At 38.9% G+C, this 19532-nt stretch overlaps 1 protein-coding gene across 12 annotated transcripts in view; it reads left to right on the top strand.

Moving 5' to 3' along the window:
• Window positions 1–19532, top strand: part of LOC311439702 (uncharacterized protein) — a 238835-nt gene that overhangs the window by 208470 nt on the left and 10833 nt on the right. For 3 of the 12 annotated variants that reach the window (XR_014694922.1, XR_014694924.1, XR_014694927.1), the window contains 2 exons: window positions 1898–2047; window positions 15407–17524. The gene's annotated coding sequence lies outside the window, so the exon portion shown is untranslated. The other 9 variants (XR_014694923.1, XR_014694926.1, XR_014694903.1 and 6 more) reach the window with 7 other exon arrangements.

The raw sequence follows: 19532 nt of genomic DNA, 5'->3' as shown, positions 1-19532 counted from the left end.
TATCTAAGTTCCTGTATAAAAGCACTGGCTTGAGAGATCCTTTTCAGTTAAACACTAAGCAACCCTTTTTCATTGCATGCCAGAATTATGTTCAGACTGAATCAAGTTATAGAGAAAAATAGGCTCCCATCTGTCATTTTTAAAGACATCAGTTGAATTTATTACTGGAAGGTGCAACATGGTGAAGTCTGAACAGCCAGACCTAGATGTGGAGGGGAACAGAACATGGCCACAAGGAGTTGAGTCCTCTTAGACTCTAGGGGATTCTTCTACACAAAGAGAAAGCCTGGATGAGAAATTCTGGCTGAAAAAAAATATCCAAATTTTGAATTAAAAATTCACCCTGATGTTGATTTATTCATACCAATTGAGACTGCTTTTAATGGTGAACATTTTCATCTGGAGTATATTGTGACCTTTGTGAGAAATATGTTTGTAAATAACTTTGTTTTCACCCATTCTTGCAGAGCTTATCCCACATTTGCTTATCTGTTAGCATATCATCCAGGTTTTACATGACTGCTTTAATATTCAGCTGACATAACATCCTTATCACAGGATCCCTTAGTCCCTGTTCTGTCTCTCACTGTCTGAAACAAAAATATTATTTAGTCTTGTTTTAAAGGGGTACATCACAGAGATTTGCATGAGCTGCAGACTTGGCTGCATTAATTTTCAAGAAATCAGGTGCTGTGTTAAGTAGCACATATTAAGAAGAATCTCTGATTCTTGATGATGGCTGAAGGGTGAAAAGGACAGGTGATACTTATTCATTGAAGCCTTACTGAAGACTTTTTCTGCCCAGGGTTGCACCTGGTATGATGCTCTACTGGCTGTTTTTTTCTTGCTTCCTGCTGGCTGAAGTGCAGAGCTGTTCAATAAGGCTATTGCTGCCTCTAAGCAATGAACCTAGTGGTTTTAGCTCCAGTCATAGAGGATTATAATTACAGTCACAGAGTCTATGAGTTCAGGCTCTGTGGATGATTCAGCCCAAAGCAAGTTGTCACATGAGCCAACCTTGTAACCTCAGTGGGATGTAAAGTGGACTGGAGCAGGGCCTGTTTATTTTCTCTGTGTACAGTGTGCCATTAAACATGAAAGGTTCCTGAAAAGTCATGCCAGTTCTTGTGATCATTTTGCAGCATTGCTCCTAGATTAACTGTGTAAAATTCACAGCAATTCTGCTAGCAAAAACCATACAGAAATATGTGTTTTTCAATAAGTGAAATAAACCATTTGTCCAGGTCCACACTCAGCTCCGTTTCACCATTAAGTAACATAGCTCAAAGCTAGACCAAAGGTTTGAAGGTCTCCGACCTAATTCAGACTTATGATTGTAAGAGAGGAATTCACTTCATGAGGAACACAAAGGGCAAACAATTGTACAGAAAGTATAGAAACGTGGGCAACACACGAGCCAAGGAAGGCTGCTAGCTCTCATGTAGTGCATTTCATCCCTAGAGATCTCAGAGCTTAATAAAGGAAGGCAACACCATTAACCACATTTTACAGTTGGAAAAACTGTAGCTATAATTAAGTCAGCAAGTATTCTTGAAAGGTGGGGACAATCCCAGGGTAGCTTTGTCCCTTGACTGAAGGAAAATTTCCAGCATGCCACAGATCTCAGAAACTTATATTCACCATAATTTTCTTTTAATGAACTATGATGCCCAGCAGGCATCACTTGACCCCATTCTCATCATTTCCCAAGCAAGGTGGGAAATCACAAGGGACAGAAGAAGCTATTGAAGTGCAGGAGCCACAACTCAGATTGGTGTTTTTCTTTTTTTTCTGCCTGTCTCCCCTTAAAACGTTAATGAGTGGGACAAGGGAGACATGTGAAGCTGTGACCATGAGACTCTAATAACTTTTTTTATTATTTTATTTTTCCTCTTAGGAATTACTGTCACTCAAATACATAAGACAAAATACAGACTGGCCAGGATGCTGCTGTGGGTCTTATGACTGCTCGTTACTGTATGCTGTTCAGAGAGTCCTGTCTTGGGCGAAGTTACAATCTGAAAGCAACACTACATTAAGCAAGTGGGTGAGTAAACAAGAAAAACTTTGGTTCCCAGTAGGTGAATAACATTAAAGCTATTTAGCATTAATATACAGTCAAGCCTGGATCGCAAATGGGAATCAATGGGAAACAGGAATCAGTAGTGAACAGGGAAAGGAGAGAGCAAAGGGCTCGGTCTGAATCTCACTCAAGTCAGTGGAAACTAGGTCATGTCCAGGGAGTGGTGATGGAGGAAGGGAAATGGCAATGTCACCACCTCAGGGACACTTAAACAGAAATCTGGACTGTGTCCCTAAGTCATAGGGACAGAGCAACAGACTGGGGAGAATGTGGGGGAAGAAATGTTGTACCGAATTGACTGGAGCAAACAGTCAGATAAACTTTTTAGAAATAGGTAACCAAATACTTCAGCACCTCATTTCTTTGTGTAAACATTTGAGTCTCTCCTTGCTGAACCCACACAGTTACAAGTATGGTATTGGTATAGAGGTGCCAAGCTGCCAAGAGAAATGCTGCCTACTTGCATCATCAGATTTCAAGACTATCTTTGTGGCCTTCCTACCAACATTTTTCTGGCCAAGAAGCTGCCTCAGAAAAATGTCATTGCTTGTATTCCTGAACTGTAGTTCATGGAATCGCTTAGATGGGAGCATAGGTAGTGTCTATTATTATGTCTTTCGTGATATCTTTGGGCCCAGCTATCTCCCATCTATGTCAACAGTAAATTTATATAAATTTAAGAACTGTACTTAAGTAACAGATGCACATCTGCTTTGGAATGCCATAAACATTATTTTCAGCTGCATTAGATCCTTTAAAAAAAAAAAAAAAAAGAATATAGGAGAACTAGGTCATGCTGAATCTAAAGCAATTGACCTTTATTTTTATGTACTTGAGTGCCTCATGCACTGAAAGAAGTGGCAGTGAGCTGCTTTGGTAATAATAAGTTTGTTTTCCCAATTTTGTTCTTGCAGTCGTATGAGGAATCTTGATGAAAACAATATGCTAGGACTAACCACAGTTTATTTACATTCAGGAATGGAAAACAGAGATGCATGTCATGCACCTCTTCAAACAGTCGTACCCTCCAAAATCTGGGGCTTGTTTTATGGATGGTAGAAGATTCACTGGATGGATTTATGTGGTGTATGAGAAGACAGAACAATGGGTGAAAGTTAAAAAAATGTTAAATAACATTTATGGACATTTATAAATGCTGGACAGCACTTTTATGGGAAAAACACTATGTTGGCTGCTCTTAGATACCTGGGTTTTCTTCCAATAAGATTACTTGATTGCTTAAGCATTCTTAAATATCTGCTTTTTAATCGTTATTATTGCTGTGAGCATTGCAACAGGAACAATGCTGTATATCCCCAATCATTTTAGCTGGTGTTGGACTTTGTAAGCTTAAAATTTGACCAGGAACAGTGACCTCCATGTAAATTAGAGGAGGGTTCTCTTTCCAAGTACAGTCATTTGGGTGGGTAGGATAAATATAATTCATTTCAACACCCGGGCTTTGAAAGTATTTATTATTAAGCAAATTTTATACCTCAGACAAATTACTGATCAGATGTCCTCCCACCCCAGGGATCTTCTTTGTTGTCCCACATCTCTTGAAGAATTCTTTCTTTGTGACTGTGTCTGAGTGTGCCCTACAAGAGGCAAAAAGCCCTGGAATACCTACTTCCCCTCCTAAAGCTGCACTTTCTGCTTATTTTCTTAGCATAGTTCTTGTGGCAGGTGAACGCTTGACTACAGCAATGATTACAGAGAAATTATGCACCAACACTATTTTTAAACTACAGGGGATGCTTTTGCACTAGCAGTGCTTCCTACAGATCGAACAAGACTGGCAAATCTGGGATTATGCTTTCCATAACTGAGGGAAATCTCCATGTAACAGGACTGCTTTACATAAAAGACCTCAGTTTAGTATAAAGATACCCAAGCTAGCTGTGTATGAATGAATGAGGTATTGGAAGCTGTCCAGCCATAAAAGCATAAATCTAAACACAAACACCAATACTTTGATGTGTTTATTTGGGAGAACTTTTACTTAGGTAATGAAATTTTGCCATTCTGAAAACAGTGGAAGAATCCTTTCCCCGCTGATGTGTTTGGTAAAAACTCCCATCAGTTTCATTATATAAGAACAGCAGATGTGATTTACGTGATACATCCACCTACTCCAGTCTCTTGGTTCCAGCAGTGGCCAATAGCAGATGCCTCTTGGAAAATATAAAACGAGATGTCTGTATGATGATACCCTCCTAAAATACTCTCACAGCCTCCAGGAAATTGTGGTTGAGAGACTTGCTGTGCCAGAGGTGTATTTCTGCATTTAATAGTCCTCCATGGGTTTGTCAACAGTGCCAGGGTTTAATCCCTAAGTAGACATGGAACGTATTCTCACATGGGTATTTTGAGACTTTTAAGTATACAGTACATTCAATTGACAGTAATAAGAAGTTAGCCCCCTTTGGGGACTATACTTTCTATTACCCACAAATGAGAAGAGGACAAAACTTAACAAAATTAAAGAAAAATAAATAAAATAAAACAAACTTGATCACATCAGTCATGCATGGGTGGATGTGGGGATTTTAGAAGCAGCAATAGCAATCAGGTTGCCATGTGGCTGGTTCTGCCTGTCTGATTCTGTTGTGGTCTTGCCAGTCACTGTTAGGGTTATCACAAATTGCATTGTACAAACATGACTATAATTGACCAAGGAGGTGTTTCTAAGATGGAGGCTGTAAGTGAATGAGACAGATGGTCAGAAATGCCCAAAGGAAAGCAACACATACATCCTAGCTTTTACCTGGAGTCAGTGAGAGCTGGAATGAGGTGGGAATAGTGAAAAATCATTCTGGGTAGGAGCATTGTAATCTCTCTGAAATGTTAATATTTAACTTAATAACTGGGGAAGGTTGGAATTTTAAACAAATCATTTTTTAAAGTCAACCACAAGGTCAGAAAGAAAGTTGCTTGTTCATGAGGGAACACAAAATTAGCAACAGCAAACAAGTAATGAAAATTAGGAAGGGAGCGGGGGGGGAGGGGGGAATAAAACATGCAAAAGTGAGTACAAGAAAAATAAGTGTTTAACAGCAGAATTTTGTATTGTCTCTAACATCTGTTTCTGAATGAGACTATTCTTTAAAAGCAATTCGTTCAGGATGGGTAAAAAGTTTAGTTATTGTAAGACCTGTTTTTCTTTCTCTTCAGTGCAAGTCTTCATTCATTGAAGCCTTCATATCTATTGTCTTTCTCTTCATAGTTCAAATAGTTTTTAAAAATTATAATTATTATATTCATTGATGAGTTAACAAGGTAGTTGATTTTGTTATATGTTATGCAGTTGTTCAGATAGTTAAGCAGGCCTTCTCGGGGATAAGAATAGCCTTCTTTGTCCATTCTTGCTATGTGCTAGTTACAGTGCTCCCATGAGAATGCTTCTTATATCACTGAAGATGCAGATGCTGAGATTTCCTGATCTTATAGCTGAACATAAGACTTTTCAGTGAAGATCAATGCAGCCAAGGGGGAACCTTATAATTCAAGGTTTTCTCTGTCTTTGATTTCAAGTCAGTTTTGTTATTTTAGGATGAAAGTCTTTTTTGTCTGGTATTTCAGTATAATTCTATGATACATCTCCTGAAAAATCACACCACATACATCTGTTACATGAGTTTCTTCTACTTTCTCTAATTCACATACTCTTTCTCTTGTTTGAATGATATGCAATATAGAGTTGTTTTCATCATAACATTCATAGTAATAAATTAGTTTGTTTTGAGTATGAGGCATTGCAATTTTTTTCTTTTTTTTTTTTTTTTAATAACTGGTGTATGTGGTCATATGCATTATGAAACAGATTCAAGTCAGAAAACAAAATAATCAGAAAATTTGGTCTTTATTGAGATGTGTTTCTTCAAAAACAGAAAATTCAGAGAGAAACACAAGAAATATAATGAATGGTTCAATAACAGGTTGGAATTTTAATTTTACTTTTGCCTAAATAAATTGTAAACAATTTTAATAAGCCTTGCTTGAAATTAATCCCTTAAAAAAATAATTTTCATCTTGCTGAAAGAACCATCCATGACTCCTGTCTTTGTTTTGCAAATATATCTTCCTTTTTGTGCTTACACCTAAGCTTATTCAACAAGACTTTTTGGAACTGAGGATAGCATCACAATCATGGTCCCATTACTACTTTGTAACTTTCAGTGTGAGGACCATCCAAGGCTATCTGTTGCTGAGGAGGGGACTTCAGTGTGCAGGTTAATAGCAACTGCTGTTTATTTTCCATCTGGCAGTAGAAACATTAAATTTAACTCTTTGTTCCTTGTGGACAGACCCAACTCTGTCTGTTTCTCTTCTTCTACATGGTATCCTCATCCTGACTAGGATCTGGATTATCATCTTCAGGGTAGCAAGTTTTAGCTCTGGAAATCCAACAAACCTTGAGCTGCCAGTTTTTCATGGTCACTACTGAACTAGCTCTGCAGCTCCTGTGAATATTTGCTCTATTGAAACATTTGAACAGCATTATCTGTTTCAGCAGGACTTTCAGGGCTACCAGATGATATTTTTTTTTCTCTTCTACCTAATGATCAAGCATGATTACAAGTGCAACTGTGAGTCACTTACCTTTAATTCCTGTGGGTGTACATACAGATGGAGCTGGAGACCCACCTCCCTTGGGAAACACCAGCTTCAATCTCTTCTTTCTGTGACACAAGGTGAGTGACAAAGTGGAAAATGCCCTTCCGCAATAATCACAGCTAAGGAGATTCTGGTATCCTGTGCAGAAAAGACTACATGCAATTAACAAACCCATATACCTTCCAGCCAGCTGAAAAGGCTCAGGAAGATTATATCAACTGCTTCTTGATTACAGTTTTTAGGAGCTAAGTTTTCAGTAATAAACTTACAGCCTTTGTAGCAAGTGACTTTTTTCTCCCTTCTGTTGACTTTGATTACCCAATCATATCAATAAAATATGGTTAAAAAATATTTTCAAATATAAAAGTAAAACAGAAAAGGAGAAGCAAAAATAATACAAGTAGTACTACTTAGAAATTTTTCTTAAAAATTCATTCTTTTCCCTTGGAAGAAACTTAATTTACTCGCTGTTTTTATATGACATATAATACATTAATCTTCAAGCCCATATACGAAACCTGAAAATGGGTAATAATAATTGAGATGCTTGTCACTTTGGGGACTTGGAGAACAATATGACTGCCCATGAAAATCTGATCTGATCAATAAGCTGAATCACAAAAGAAAAAAAAAAAAAAAAAAGTATATTAGCAGATGTCCTCTAGTTTATGTTACAATTTTTGTAATGAATAGTGAGAACTAACAAAAAAAGAATATTTTGTGAAGGGGAGGGGGAAATACTTAGTCTCTAACACAAATGTATTTTCAGAAAGTTGTTTCAGAGCTAATATAAGAAATTCAGAAAAAATCCACTATCCATATTCTACGTGAGTATCTCTAGGAAAATAAACTCACATAACAAAAACAAGATCATAGGCATACGTTTGTAGGGCTCTTTTTCTGTCTGAGACTTTGATCTTCTTACCCACAAACTTTACTTTCTGCTCATGTCTCATTTTCTAGCAGCCAGGGGTGATTTGTAGGCTGTTACTATAAGAGGGAGGCCAATTCTCCAACAACATGTTGGCGTGTGAATATGAAACAGACAACTGTTCCCCACTTTCCCATGTCATGTTTTGTTTCTGTAAAATGAAATCTACCCATTTGGAACTTCTACTTAGATTAAGAAGCTGACAACTATTTTAACCTTTTTAAGTAATAGAAAAGACCTGGCTTATTAAATAATTGCAATTACTTCTACTGTTTTTAAAGATCTTTGAATCAAGCTGTAATTTTGGATCAAGATGAAAAGCCTGATGATATCTAGCTGGGAGTAGATGAAATTTCTTGCAGAGCAAAATGAAGATTCTTCATTTCTACATCTGAAGGGATGTTCAAATATAAACACTTGAAATTGAAAGACATTTTAAATGTAATGGGTAAGGAAGTAAGAAAAAGGGATGTAATTAATGTCAATCAACATTGCTTTGTGGAAAAGAGGTCTTGTCACACAAAACTTAATTTGGTCTTTGACAAGATTGCAAGACTGGATGATAAAGGTATCTCTAAAATTGTAATATTCTTAGAACAAGATATTAATACAGCCAGTCCTGCCTTGGGGTATGAGATAGAATTGTTCATCCCTTGTATTTTCCCCAGCTGTACTTTCTATTAATCTATGATGTTACTTTTTTTTTTTTTTTTTTTTTTTTAATGTGTTTGAAATAGAATTACCACAAAGCTTCATTAAATATCAAAACTAATCAAAAATACAATATATGGACAAAATGGCTGACAAGTCTTAGAACATATCTATCAATACAAAATCATTAGCAAAAGGTGTAGCTCTCAGGTAGATGTTCTGGAAGTGATTCTGTTTTGGGGCTACACTGTTATACATATGTCATTGAGGAGTAGCAGGGAAGTATGAAGTAATTTTTGAGTATGGATGAAGACTGGCAGTCTGTAAAGTAAAGATAAGGGCAGAAGAGTGATATAGAGGGCTCTAGCATCATTTGGTTATCTGGCCTATTTAAATGACTTCAAGATACCCAGCAGAAAAATGGTATATTGCAACATCATGGAAAACAGGGATTCTGAAAAAGGTTTTAGGAGTCGTTTGCAGGAAATAACTTAGTGTAACTGCTTGACAAAGAGATCTGATCATGAGAAGTTCTTTTAAGAACGGTTTACTCAGATGCCTTTGGAATTATGTAGGTTACATCTGAAGGTGATTTGGACAGAAGAACAAATCACTTCTTGAAATCCATCTCTCCTTTTCTATGAATCTTGGCTTCTATAAACACAAGAGAGAACAGAAAACAGGAAATGACTTTAGAATTTGTAAGGTTAATATTTGTAGTATGGTGAATTTAATCTTGCAATATATTTTACACAGAAAGCAGATTTTTGCTGTGCAACAGAGCCCTGAAGTAAACCTCTCTTGACCTGCAGATTCAGATCACATAGCAAAACATTTTACAGAAGTATAACTTCAAGCCTCAGTAGCAAATAGGAAGTCCTACCTACAGGGGAAGATCTCCAATGAGTATTTTCTACAGTTAAAATATAGTATGCAGTGGAAGTCTTCTTAATCTGGAAAAGTATATCAAGTCAGACTTAGTCAAGTGAGAAATTAATGATAATGTTTGCTTAAGCTTTGGAGTTAATTAATCACTTAATGAACCATCCAGAGACACGGTGACCTCTCTACTTCTTGAGGTCTCCAAATCAAATTATGAGCCTGATACTGACTTACTGAGCAATGCTAAGACCTCTGGCGTACCTCTGAGTGGGAAGACTTGGCTAGTACACTCTTCTGGCCATAAAATGTGGATCTCATACAAATCTTTTGAGCATGAGTTCCCAGCATTGATTCACTCGTGTTTCACAATCAGATCCCTCAGCACCCATTTGCGTTCCAGACCCCCTCAGGTCAGGGGAAAGCCCAGAGCATTGACACTCCATGGTTGAGGCAGTGCAATGCTTTTATGGCATTGGTTTCTAGATATCATCTCATGAAGAATTTGATCTTCCTGTAAATCACTGACTTATGCAAAGCATTTGAGTACTTTGACGCAACCAGATGAGATGGGTGAAAAATGTCCTTTTTTTCTTTTTTTCCAGCTGTCATCAAAAAAAAAAAATAATAAAATACATAAAAAATTTGAAAAGCCAAAAAATAGTTTGGATTCAAATGAGGAAAAAGTGAATATCTTTCACTTTCTTCTGAAAGCTAAACAAAATAAAATATGAGCTCTGGAAATATTTTTTATGGAGAAGAAAATAAGATATTTCTCATAAAAATTCATTTGAAATCCAAAATAAGAGAACTAGGGGCATAATCTTCCAAAAATCCAAAGTGAATAATGAATTATGTTAGAAATACAGAAAAAATAAAACTAAGAGCATTTTCCCTTTTTCTCCATATGTATGGATGTATATAAAGGAAGAAATGCATATGTATTTTGTATGCAAGCTATGCATTCACATCCAAACCAGATATTCTGTAGGACCGTATGGACTTTCTCTGGCTTTCTGTAAACTTCCCAGGGCTTTAGGATGTGTTCAGCAGGTGCAGAAACTACTCTTTAGCCAGAAAAATTCAGCTGCTATCACTAGTGCACTTGAGAGCAGCGCAGCCCTTTAGTAGCAATGTTAAATGCAATACAGACAGCTACATTGTAATTGCTTCTGTTATGAGAGAGAGCATTATTTCATCTGGAAGCTTTTGGCTTGTGGCTACACTCACTTGCACTTAATCATCCATTTACCTCTGTGACAAGCTACAGCATGCAGCATGAGCCTTCAGATAGCAGGGATCTCAGGCTAAGGTTGTATTAGGCACCATCCGACAGCATACATACCTGTGGGTCTTTTTTCATTTCAGCCATGAATGCCACAGAGAGATAAATTCAGCTACATTCTTTCCTGTAATGGGAATGGGATTTCACTATGCTGTTACCTCCCCCCTTGTAGCCTCACATGTGCTCAGAAATGCAACAGATTCTACAGCAGTTCTAAGATTTGTCTTCTGAAAATGTCATTTTGAAGCTGCAAAATCAGCCATGCTCAAAATGAAAAGCACACTCAACGGTATGGAAAGAGATGGAAGCTAGAATTTCTTCTTTATGCTGTTTCTTCTGACCCCAGAAAATGCTGACCTCCTGCATCTGTCCATTTTGACTGACAAATAAGTGGTCAGTTTGGATAAAAACCAAAGATCAGAACTAATAAATGTGTTGGCAGGAACATCCATGGAAACTAGTTTATTTAAGTCAGAATTAAAAAACATTTGCCAAGGGGGAATTTTAAATATATTGTCCTCAAATGCATGCACTAGGAAATCTGGATTCCATTCAACCAAATAATGAACAGATACATATTGTATCACTTAAGTGAGCAGTCACAGCAATGAAATTTTGATTGCACAGTATTCTCAAAATGGTTATAAAGTGATCTACCAAGCAGAAGTGATTCACATGAATAAATCTGAGAATTCAGCACATTGATCCTAAGAATTAAAAAAATAAAAAAATAAAAAATGCTGTGAAACATACAGATACCTTGTCTTTATTAGCAGTTATTTGGTCCTTCCAAAGATTTTGTTGTTGTTGTTCTGTAAAAATATTACTTCAGCTGAATGAATTCTTTTCTTAGTCTTCAGTGGATAGACTCCAGTGTGATGGAAGATGCTCAAGACTTTGCAGATTTTCAGAGAGCTTTCATTTTTTTGCCATCACCACAACCGATCTCCTTTGGACATTTTACAAACCTTACAACCAATGAAGGCTCAGACATAACTGGTCTGTCCTCAGCATGGCCAGCCAGATTTGGTTTTGACAGTCGTCTCAAATATTCAGTGAAAAAATGTATCCTTTTTCTGTTTAGCAAATGAATGGAGCTTACAAGATGACAAACTTCTTAAGTCAACCACAGTTTTTTACCTCAATTTACCACAATTTCCCTTCATTAATTCTCATATGGTTGAACAGAAGGCAGTACAATTGGTTCACCTGGTGCAAAGGCAGCACAAGCTGATTGATTTATGCATTGAACGTGAGAAGGAGTTTTGCACGTGCTGCTGCCAAGCTCTTGCCCAGTTGCACAATTTGGCTGCACCTGGCTATCAAAACCTCACAGCTTCAAATGGGCCCAGTAGTGATCTGTAAGGAAATAGAACAACTGAGAATGGCTGTCAATGGCCCTATTCAGCAGTCACTGGTTCTTCAGCTGATTGCGACTCCTTGCCTTCAAGATGCTACTGTACATTGTCCCAGGGAAGGCCAGGAGTGAGTGATCTTGGGCTACAAGGTGCAAAAGGTGCAAAAATATTTCTTGGTGCCTCAGAGGCTTTTTTTTTTCCCCTTTGTTCTGTCTGGCTCTGACCCTATTTTTGCCTTCTTGTCTGGACAGAAAGAATTAACAGAGCTTTGTGCCTCCCATTTTCTGCATAAAAGCAGCACTGGACCTGGTAAAAAGTCATGGCTTCATTTTCTTTATTTTTTCTGGTTCTTTCCTGTATCATCTGTAGATTTGAGCACCCACACAGTTATGGCATTCCCAGCAAGGAGTTCTGCAACATATCACCCAACTGTTCCACACATGCCATCTTTCCTCCAATTTTCAGCTTCTCTTCCCCCATCTTCTTAGTGGATTAGAGCAGGCAAATAACTGCAGCTCACCTCACTGTGCTATAGTCATCACACAAGCAGTGCCCAGTGGTGGTTACAGCAAGGTCTGCTCTAATTAACAAAGGTAAGCAAGGACTTGTCACGCTTGAGCACTGCAGTGTGAAGATGGGCAAGGCCAAGTTATATCCAAGAAAACACACAACCATTTTTTGGAGCGGTGGCCAAGATCATTATGTTAACTGCCAAGAACTGGGGAGCATTGAAACCCCACTGCTTTTCTTTCTCTGTATGAGGAACATTGTTTTTTCCTGTCTTTTCTAATGTAAACATAATTCTTTGTGCGTATCATAAAAGTGCACACACACAAAGAACCACTTCACTGCCCATTTGTCCCATGCTGGGAAGAAACAAATTGAATAAACAAATGGCATACGTTACAGAATCACACAGAATCACAGAATTTTCTAGGTTGGAAGAGACCTCAAGGTCATCGAGTCCAACCTCCAACCTAACGCTAACAGCCCTCCACTAAACCATATCCCTAAGCTGTACATCTAAGCGTCTTTTGAAGACTTCCAGGGATGGTGACTCCACCACTTCCCTGGGCAGCCTGTTCCAATGCCTCACAACCCTTTCTGTAAAGAAGTTCTTTCTAACATCTAACCTAAAACTCCCCTGGCTCAACTTAAGCCCATTCCCCCTCGTCCTGTCACCACGCACGTGGGAGAACAGGCCAACCCCCACCTCTCTACAGCCTCCTTTAAGGTATCTGTAAAGAGCAATAAGGTCACCCCTGAGCCTCCTCTTCTCCAGGCTGAACAAGCCCAGCTCCCTCAGCCGCTCCTCGTAGGACTTGTTCTCCAGGCCCCTCACCAGCTTCGTCGCCCTTCTCTGCACCCGCTCAAGCACCTCGATGTCCTTCTTGTAGCGAGGGGCCCAAAACTGAACACAGTACTCGAGGTGCGGCCTCACCAGAGCTGAGTACAGGGGGACGATCACCTCCCTAGCCCTGCTGGTCACGCTGTTCCTAATACAAGCCAGGATGCCGTTGGCCTTCTTGGCCACCTGAGCACACTGCTGGCTCATATTCAGCCGACTGTCCACCATCACTCCCAGGTCCTTCTCTGCCTGGCAGCTTTCCAACCATTCCTCTCCCAGCCTGTAGCTCTGCTTGGGGTTATTGCGCCCCAGGTGCAGGACCCGGCACTTGGCCTTGTTAAACTTCATGCAGTTGACCTCAGCCCATCCAATGTAAACGTTAGTTACATTGCTTCATGCACTGCTGGAATGTGTTCTGATACTCTGGTGTCTTCTATTAGGATTGCTGTAGAATTAAATATATACATGCTTTTTTAGGCTTGTACTGTGACATCTGAAATGAAGTATGAGTTACCTGACTTTGGATAAATGTGATATCTGTTAGAATAAGCATGTACTAGCCTTCACAGAATAAATGTGTGTTGTGAAAATGCTCTTTCATCTGGCTAAATTGTAAAGAACTGTCTAAGGTAAGCTTTGATTTTCAGAAGTACCGCTATTCATATTGAGTAGCCATAACTTTAAAATGTCTTTTTTTTTTTTTCTTTTACAATTAATGTACAACCTAATCTTGCACAAATGGCACTAATAATATTCTCAAGTGGCTTCACTGAAGTTGGGCAGTCAGATATCAGCTGACAAGATTGAATAGAAGGGTCTCAGACTGGTCAAAATCTGCAAATAACTTTGCAGAATTTCTTTGTGAGAAAAAAGTTCCCAATTTCAAAATTATTTTGCTTTTGAAGGATTTGTACCTATTTCACTTTTAAGATTATTTTTTCTTAATTCTTGTTCACAGTATTTGACTGAATAGTTTACACAATTGATGAAGATCAGTCTCCAAGGATGACAGTAGTATCAAATCAAGTATTTCATTTAAAAGATTGCTTTTTGTTTGTTTATTTCCAGATGTCACTATATCCTTTTGCTTAAAATCAAACAAAAATTCTATCCTTTCATTTCAAAACTCTCTAACAGGCATTATGACATTTTGCAAATCTCTCGATCATTTCAGGGGGATTAGGAATGGGACCAGCATTTTTACAGTCAATTTCCTCAATATGCCCAGTAGTTAAACGATTGTAATCCTCTCTCAAACCAGAAGGTGGCAAGCACTCTTAAATTATGAGCCGCACTGAAACAAGACAGGCTCTCTTCCGATAAAATCTCAGCCACCATTGTCCCCTGCTCGAGCATTTAGCCTTGGGTTTTCCAGCCAAGGGTTTGTGTTTAACAGCGTCCAGTAAATCACAGCAGGACAAGACTAAAACAGGAAACATGGAAGAGATTGAAACATATCTTCCGCTATAACTTTAGAAAAAAAAAAAAAAAAAAAGAAAGAAAGAAAGAAAAAAAAACCTCTCTGAGACAAAAGTAGAAAATAATTGTGTAGAAAATAAAGCTGACTGGAAAAATGAAATTTCCACCCCACAGCAGCTCTGGCAAAGGGAAGGCTGCGCAGAGATCTGGCTTGCTGCCAAGCCTGGCCACAGCAGAGGCACGGGCATCTGGAGCAAACCATGCCACAGCCTGTGCCTGTATGCAAATGTCAAATAATCTGCTAAATATTAAGTAATGTTTTGCATGTATTTTCACAGAAGGAAACTAGCCCCAAACTTTATTTACTGTTTTTCAGCAACAACTAAGCTGCAAAATTTCCTGTTAATCTATCAGTCCTAAATGATGTAATTTGTGTGTACACATAACAAAAGTAGAAAGCTAATGTATTCTTGGGTGCCAAGTTAAATGCATCAGTAGGAATGTATTTCCTTTCTTCTGAAAAAATTTAAATTCCTATCTGTAACTTAGCTGGGGAAACAGATCACCCAGGATATGCTACATAGGAAAGCCTAAAAGGCAAATTAATGTATATAGATAAATATGTAATAAGAAAACCAATATAAGCTCCACTTTTTAAATGCTTACATCATAGCTTGATTTTGGCACTTGGGCTGAAGACTTCATGTCAGTTGGATTCTTTCTCTGACAGGCTATTTATTTTAGTACTATGTTTTAAGAATTGGGGGGGGGGGGGGGGGGGGGGAGGGAAGGTTTTCAAGTAAAGGAAGTAATTCCTGAGCTTCTTTTTCTGAAGGTCTCAAAGCATCAGGAGGGCAACACAGCCTTCAGATGCCCATGACAGCTGACAAGTGCTGACGACCTGAAAGCAGTAACGATACAATCCTCTCTGATGTTGGTCTTGGGCTGAGAGTGAAAGGCTGTTCCTGCTGCCACTTGCGTCCTCCGCTGTTCATGGCCACTACACAGGCGACTGCAGCACTGAGAAACTGTGCCATCATCTGTACCAGCCTACAACAGGCACTCAGTGGAAAGGTGATCTCTGACCTTTGAGATTCCACATGCAAGTATGAGGGGGAAAAAAAAAAAAAGAAAAAAAAAAAAAAAAAGGCATGCCAGGGAGTAGGGAGGAAAATACCTCTGTCCTTATAGCAGGCCGCAGCCTCAGTTTTCCCTTTGTCTTGACCCTGCCAAGTACTGGGGAAGGAGCTTGTCAGGGTCTTCTGCTTCTTACAGGTATTAAAATAAAGGTGCAAATTTAATCACAAAAGGATATGAGGAAGAACAACGGTCCTGCACATATTCAATCCATAGTCAGAACCCACTAAACTCTGTGTAAGACTGATTTATCATGTCTTACACATGATACACAGTGGTCCTAATGTGTCCATGCTGTACCTCTTATCACCAAACCCACACACATGAAAAAATAAATAAAATAAAACTGCCCCATCTTGCAGGTGTGCTTCATGAGATGCACCCCACTGCAAGTGGCTTCATAGTCCTGAGCACCTTCAGCTCACTCCTTTACCCTGCGGACTGGCTTTGCCCTGGATCAGAATAATTACAGCATGTTTCACCCCTTATCCTCTGGTTACCTTGCCCCAAGATGCAAGCCAATGCTGCTTACACTTGTGACTGAACTCAGCAGTGGAAAGCCTTGTGTTTACTGAGCCTGAGGGCTAAGGAAGCTCAGAGTCCAAAGTCCTGCTACTCTCTGCAAACTTCATGCTGACCTACCAGGCTGGTAACAAATCCACGACAGCAGGAGGAATGAAGAGGGATAACACCTGAGATAATGCCAAGAGATACAGTGCAGTCACAGAGGAAGGCTGTGATGACTACAGAGGAAGTTTGAGGCAAATAGGTTTTAATTAGAGTATCGTTCAGCCCTTTGGATATTTGCTGAATACTAAGCCAGATTTAACAAGGCATTTCCTTGTCAATCATCACATTCATTAAAGATTGCAAATAATGAAGAATTAAAATCCTAGGGGAATCCTAAACAGAAGAGACCTAAATCAGAGTTTAAAGGGTGAATTCTATCATTCACCCTGCTTAAAAGTATCTACAAAGGCAGGAAAATGTTGTTGTCCACTCAACCTAGCTTCTGCTTGATTTTGCCAACTGGCCTTATAATCCTGGTTTTAATAGGTGTCACTGCAGAACAGGACCACTGAATAGGTGTCTTCTGGACAGAAGCTCACAGTAAGCACAGAGCAAGGACCAGAAAAGACGAGAACCAGAATAAGGAGCTATTTAATTGGACTTGTAAGTAAAGGCTCCTGCAAACAAAAGACTGATGCTGAAAAGCTACAAAGACTATCTGACTTTTTCAGAGAAAGACACTGCTTAATCCTTTCTCCTGATAGACACTGGTACCCTCTGCCTGCAAAAATGGATGGATGCTCAAAGCCTGCTCCTTTTCTGTTGGGAGAGTTGCACCAGGCAGCTCAGCTGCCCTCAGGTAGCAGGCAAAACACATCTGGCCAAGCAAAGGAGACCAACTTGTGCCTCTGAAGGGAGTATAACAATCAAGCTATGCACCAGAGAACTTATCTGTGATACAGAAAGCTTCCTATGCAGACAGACAAAGCAGGAGCCATACACCCAATACCAGGTTCAGGTGAGCTCAGTGAATCCTCTCAGATGAACAGAGGATTCACCTAAAAAAAATTGAAGAAATGTCAAGTTGGGTGAAGTTGTCACATGGAATTTTTCTGCAGGTGGGCAAAGGGGCAGGAAGGGACAACCAACAGGGACACAATCACATCTCATGTCAGCATTCTCAAAGTGGAACTCTCTCTTTTGTTTCTATGCCTACTAAATGGTATTTTTACTCCATTAAAATTAAACTAGGTTTTAATATTAAAATAACTGTTAAATAATGTGAAAACAGAATAGGTTCACCCAGATTAAAAATTCATATACACATATATGTTTTTCTCTTTGCTTCATTTCTCTGGATTCTTCCAGCTCAACTCAAACAAACTTCTTCACCTGCCTCTTGTCTGCCCAATCTGACCATGATTTATTTAGCCCTAAGCTTATGTTTAAAGATGCATCTGAAGCTTTTTCCAGCTGTTAGTATCACAATACCGTCTGACATTGTACTGTGACTTTCCTGTGACTGTTCCTGTGACTTTCATACTTGCAAATATTCCCTGTCTTAAACTTTTGGAGAATTAAGAAATATCTACAGTTAGTTTGCTAGGTCAAAAGCAGTCTATCTCAGGGCTACCTGAAAACAGACTATATGTTCTACCTGACTATTGGCTTCAATTTAAAACAACGGACTTTCTTTTCAAATTTCATCAGCTTTCCATCGCTTTCAGGAAAGAGATTGAAAGGGAATAGAAAGGAGGAAGGAATATAAACGTTAATGTGCATACAAATGTGGTGGGGAGTGAATGCAGGGAAAATTCACACTCCAGTTGGCATCTTCTCCCCTGTAGCCCAGGCTGACACAGCCCCTGTGACTATTGTGTCTTTGGCGGGTGTTCAGTGGATCGCAGCTGAAGATGCTCATGTGAACCCGTGGGAATCCAACCTGCCAAATTCCTCGTGGCTCCACTTGGTACACTCTCATCTTTATTTAATGCTCTTTTCTCCCCTGCTGAGGCTTGGTGCAGCTCTTTTCTGCAGCATCCCTTAAGATAAGAGGGCGAGAAGTATCACATACTTAGAAGCGTGGACCTTTCCACCACCCTGTCAGCCTGGTCAGGTGTGAGATTCAGACTGGAAAAGCTGGAAGGTTCAGTCAAAAGTGGCCTGAAAGTCTGGTGAGAAAGGAAACATTGCAACAGAGGAGGCAGTCCCTGCTCATTGCTAGCTCCTGCCCCTATAGAAGGCACAGTTTGACCATGGTGCTGACAAGTCAATGAGAACTATTGAGTTTCCAGAGCCCAGTGAAATCCTGAGGTACAAGACAGCAGGCTGTCTGGTGTTTTTTGGTTTTTGTGTTTTTTTTTTTTTTTAAGATCAAAGAGGCCCAGAAGTCATGATTTACCTAAGATTTAGGATGCTCTGGGGTCTGTATTTTCCCCTCTTCTGCCTGTCACTGTTTGCAAACTGTGTGCAATCACTTACTGCAATACCCGCTTACCATCCATAGAGCTGCTGAGGCAGAATCAATATTGCATTGAGTTCTCATTAACTTTGGGGTGAAATGTGCATGCTCTTGGCTCAAGGAAGAAAATGGTTGTTATTTCCCCTTTCTACAGCTGTCCCTATTTGTCACTACATTTTCAAACATGACCCTGGAAGTCAGACTTCATTATAGCAACAACCACCAGTCCAGAGGGAAATTAACCAAAAAGGATATATTTTTTTTCAACAGCAAAGAAGCAAACAACAACAAAATGCATCTTGGCAAGGTAATTGAAAGAAACTCATCACTTTTAATGAAAGTTAAAGTGATTGCATTCTAAGCAAGTTAATTATATCACTGTATTATTGCTGCCTGACAGATTAATTTCATTTATAGTCAGTGGGGAGGTAACCCAAACTAGAAGTCCATTGCAAAGCTTTTCATTGATTTTTAATGGGCTTTGGATTGGATCTTTGGAGAATTTTGCCTTTATGCTTCTATAATGCTGATCCATGTAAGAATGGAAATTCTAATTCTACATTTTTATTTTTATTTTTTTCTGGAGGAATTTTTTAATGATCAGCAGTAATCATATCAATACTGCAAAGTGACCTAGATTCTTTTCTGACAAAATATTCCAAATCAGAACTGTTCCAAAATATGACAAAGTATTCCAAATATCCAAAATATTCTTACCAACATTATCTTCTTGCTGGAGGTGTAGTAATCGCATGTTGAATTAGGTGTTCCTAGAAAAAGGTGTATTTTTCTTGCTTCAAACACTACCATTTTAATACTGCCATTTTGAAAGGGTCATTTTTTCATTACTTTT

This window comes from Aythya ferina, assembly GCF_964211825.1.
Source record: "Aythya ferina genome assembly, chromosome: 7".
Classification (NCBI taxonomy): domain Eukaryota; kingdom Metazoa; phylum Chordata; class Aves; order Anseriformes; family Anatidae; genus Aythya; species Aythya ferina.
This window is presented reverse-complemented; position numbering and strand designations above follow the sequence as displayed.